We start from the raw sequence: 4,557 nt of genomic DNA on the forward strand, positions 1-4,557 counted from the left end.
CCAGCCAGAAAGGGGCGGTGGGGTTTGTTCCTTACCTAGGACATGCAGCGGTATGTTAATTTCTGTCTTTCTATAGCTATTGCTGTAGAAGGTGCAGGTGTATTGGCCGCTGTCAGAGAGTTTAGGTTCTCTCAGAGTGAGGCTTAAGTTTCCAGTCTGCAGAGCGTCAGCTGACATCGATGTCCGTCTGCTGTAATGCTGGTTTTGGAGATCCGGCTCGTGATTGTCCTGATGCTGGTGGACGGTCACGGGATTGGAACCAACGCGGCTCCAAACCACTTTGGTGGCACGATGGAACCAATGTCCCTGACAGGGCAGCAGCACAGACTCCGCCCCCTCGTTCACCAAAACACCTAAGGCATGCTGGGAAACTGGGAGGACACAAACAAATAAACCACAATTAATGTTTAGTTGTTGAATTGAAGCAAAAGTTCATTTAAGGAAATTGGCGTGAGTGTTGGCTCTGTGTGTGTATGATTGTAGTGGCGGGCGGTGAGTTTTCGACCTCGGCCTTCAGTGCTGTGTCCAAACGTGCTGTGTTGGTAAACGTTTAACTGCAAAGTAGAATGTGTGATACCTTTGTTTGCATTGAATCATACAGGATGTTTGCTGAAGTTTATGAGATGACCCTATCAAAGAACATGCCACCGCTGGCTGCAGCCATCTGTCTGCAAAGAGATGTTCGGGCGGAAATAAAAGCTTATACTTTAGTGTGTACAAACTTATATAACTCAGTGTCAACAGCACTCAAAGTGATTCGGACTAAAAAAGCTTCAGAGTGTTTCCTTTCAAAAGAGACCAAGACCATAAACTTACTCCACATGGTTCAAGTTCATTTTGAAAATGGCATCAAAGACCAACACTCTGCAATCCGTTTTGCCATCTCAAACATTTGACTATTATTAGCAATATGTTATTATATAAACTTAATAATAGACAGACCAGAAAACAAACTACTTTTCAATTAAAATCAAATGTTTCATTTTGATGTTAACAGTCTTGAAACGTCTTCATCTTAACCTGACAACCAACATATTTTTAGACCTTTGCTCCAAAATGTCGTCCCCAAACTAAACAAAGTGTATCTCTGCAACCATGAGGGCTGTTTGAATGATGTTGGGGTTTTAATAAAAGAGAATAATGTGAGTTCAGATGTGTACATGTCAGTCTCTGTGGTACTGGTTAATAGTAGAGAAGAAGTGAATTGTACAGTTTTTATAGCAACACCTGCCAAGAGATTATGGGCTCAACAGGTGTCCAATGGGTTATGAATGAATTAAACAAAGAAGTGTGTGCAGAGGAAGTTCACTCACCGTGTCCGAGGATCAGGAACACCACAAACGCCTTCATCTTCACAACCAGAGAACCAGGACTCTGTTCCTTTTCCCAAGAAACTGATCTCTGAGGAAACGTAAGTTTCGTTTTTGTTTGAAGTTCAACAAAGTTAGCAGAAAGAGCCAAGGGAAACAACATCCGGTTTTCAAAATAAGATATTGACAAATTATATACTAGCGTAGATGGAAATGAGATCATATTAATTATGTTGACATTAACATGTGACCTTCAACTCAACGGAAAGATAAATATTGTAATTATATTTTATCAGGAAATTTCTGACCACATCCAAAAAACAAAGAATCTTAACTTTACCAATTCAGATATTTTACGTTTTTTTAAATAAAAATTTAACTGATTTTGTATCTTAAAGACCCTTTAGGAGGAGAGTCCCCCTAAAGACCCTTTAGGAGGAGAGTCCCCCTAAAGACCCTTTAGGAGGAGAGTCCCCCTAAAGACCCTTTAGGAGGAGAGTCCCCCTAAAGACCCTTTAGGAGGAGAGTCCCCCTAAAGACCCTTTAGGAGGAGAGTCCCCCTAAAGACCCTTTAGGAGGAAAGTCCCCCTAAAGACCCTTTAGGAGGAGAGTCCCCCTAAAGACCCTTTAGGAGGAAAGTCCCCCTAAAGACCCTTTAGGAGGAAAGTCCCCATAAAGACCCTTTAGGAGGAAAGTCCCCATAAAGACCCTTTAGGAGGAGAGTTGCCATGGAAGCCCCCCAAAAATAGATTAAATATTAGTAAATAATTAAATTCTCACAAAGATCAGAATCAAGAGAGGGAGTCTTTCATCTTTTAGATTATTTTATTGTAATTCTGATTTAACTTTGACTTTAAATGTTCAAACTGCAGCTTATTGTGAAGAGGAGCTTTAAAACACTGAGAGGAAAACTGAAGAACAAACATCAAAAGAAATCACATTCATTGGAGGAACGGACCCTGAACGCATCGGACCCCGAACGCACTGGACCCTGAACGCATCGGACCCCGAACGCACTGGACCCCGAACGCACTGGACCCTGAACGCATCGGACCCCGAACGCACTGGACCCCGAACGCACTGGACCCCGAACGCACCGGACCCCGAACGCACCGGACCCCGAACGCACCGGACCCCGAACGCACCGGACCCCGAACGCACCGGACCCAGAACGCATCGGACCCAGAACGCATCGGACCCTGAACGCATCGGACCCTGAACGCATCGGACCCTGAACGCATCAGACCCTGAACGAGCTTCATTCTGGAGACGCGACAAAAACCTCAAGAAAACATTTTTACCGACACAGCAAATAAAATCAAAATACTCTCATTGTTTTACGGAACCAGATCCAGAACCAGAACCAGGTCTAGAACCAGATACAGAACCAGGTCTAGAACCAGATACAGAACCAGAACCAAGTCTAGAACCAGATACAGAACCAGGTCTAGAACCAGATACAGAACCAGAACCAGGTCTACAACCCGACCTAGGTCAAGGTACAAAACCGGAACCAGGTTCATAACCGGATCCAGAACCAGGTCCAGAACCAGGTCTCTCGGGTGGACAGAACCTGGCGCTCACCAGCTGAAGATGAATTCATGGAATAAAATCCTTGTTTGAAGCTGAAGGAGTTTCACTGCGTCTTTAAAAGTGTTTTAAAGTTTAAATATTCACTTTCTGAAACCTGAGGAATGACAACAGAACATGTGGAACAGTTCCATCTGGTGGACGAAGATGAAGATGAAGACTTTGAAAAGCTAAACTGTGAAACTATTCAAAGGAAGTTAACAGAACGTCAGAGTCACAAATCTTCTTTTTTAAATGTGATCATAAATGTTTTGTCTTTTGTGCTTTCTTCTGGAAATGAATCCTCAGTTCTGTTTTGTTCGTCGTAGAAATAAAAGTTTTCAGCAGAATTCAAACCATCAACTCCTTCAAATAAATAAACACTGTTTTAAATCTTCTCTTAAAGTATTTGAACAAATAAAACCCTTCCATACCTCCATTATAATATCATAAGAACAATATAAGATTTTATTTTACAATACATGTTTCTTCCCTTTTTTTCCCAAAAGCCTCGGCGCTTTTGGAGTTTAAGGGACGAACTCTGAGTCTTCTGAAAACTCTTATTCTGAAATACTAAAATAGTTCCAACGCTGGAATCCCATTGGCTGAGGGCTGGAAATCGTCTGAGCAGGAAGTCTTTTATTTTGAAAAGTCCGGTCACAGATCCTCATGTGGTGGATGTTAAACAGGAAGTCCTCTGAACGCCACCCGGCTTGGCTTCCTGTTTCCCAGAATCCTCTCTGTGTCTTTTAAAAAAAGAATAAATCTGTAAGAAACTAATTCTCTGCATAATGAGACAGAAACGTTCCTCCGTTATTCTCTCCGTCGCTTTTGTTTTTAGATATTTGTTCTGGTTTCCGTGGCGACGGCATCGACCCCGCGAGTCTGAAGGCACTTGATGTCGTGGCGGAGGGAGAACCCTCCTCTTCCTCCTCTTCCTCCTCTTCCTCCTCCACAGACACTGCCGTCTGTCCGTCCAGCCTGCAGTACAGTACTGTTGATCTGGGTATGAGCGGGGATGGAGGGATGAAGGGTGGAGAGATGGAGGGATGAGGGATGAAGGGATGAGGGATGAGGGATGAAGGGTGGAGGGATGGAGGGATGAGGGATGAAGGGATGAGGGATGAGGGATGAAGGGTGGAGGGATGGAGGGATGAAGGGTGGAGGGATGAAGGGTGGAGGGATGGAGGCATGAAGGGTGGAGGGATGGAAAGTTGACATTCATTTTATTTTATTTATTTCTCTCACTGCAACGCGTTGTTGAAACCAAAAGGTCAACAAGGTTCACCGGAGAAAACGAATGAATTTAACTTTAAAAGCTTTTTTTTTAAATGTATTTTTAAAATTATGACGAAATGATGATTAGACAACACATTTACTTTTATTAAACTATTGCTGTCAAATAAAACATGGAGACGACCTCTTCAAAGAGAAGTCTATGCTGCATGTGTTGAAGCTGCATTCTCTCTCCTGACCACCAGGGGGCGACTCCTCTGGTTGTATAGAAGTCTAAGCTTCATGTGTTATTAATAATTAAGTATTTAAAGAAGGAAGTCCTTCAAAATAAAAGAACCCCGGTGGTTTGTGGGATTGGACCTTTAACACCAGAAGTAAACAGCTGCTGCTTCTGTCGAAGAGGATATTTAACAGGAAAACACAATAACAGGCAGAAACATTG

The 4,557-nt window shown here is 43.0% G+C and overlaps 1 protein-coding gene across 1 annotated transcript in view; it reads right to left on the reverse strand.

The window, feature by feature from the left end:
• Positions 1-2,421: 2,421 nt before the first annotated feature.
• mdga2a (MAM domain containing glycosylphosphatidylinositol anchor 2a) overlaps positions 2,422-4,557 on the reverse strand; it is a 31,554-nt gene continuing 29,418 nt past the window's right edge. The window contains 1 exon segment of the mRNA XM_068600098.1: positions 2,422-4,557. This exon segment is cut by the window's right edge and continues 759 nt beyond it. The gene's annotated coding sequence lies outside the window, so the exon portion shown is untranslated.

The sequence above is a fragment of the Clinocottus analis genome, unplaced genomic scaffold (genome assembly GCF_023055335.1).
Source record: "Clinocottus analis isolate CAN_PGR_092001 unplaced genomic scaffold, fCliAna1.0.p SCAF_5, whole genome shotgun sequence".
NCBI classification, from domain to species: domain Eukaryota; kingdom Metazoa; phylum Chordata; class Actinopteri; order Perciformes; family Cottidae; genus Clinocottus; species Clinocottus analis.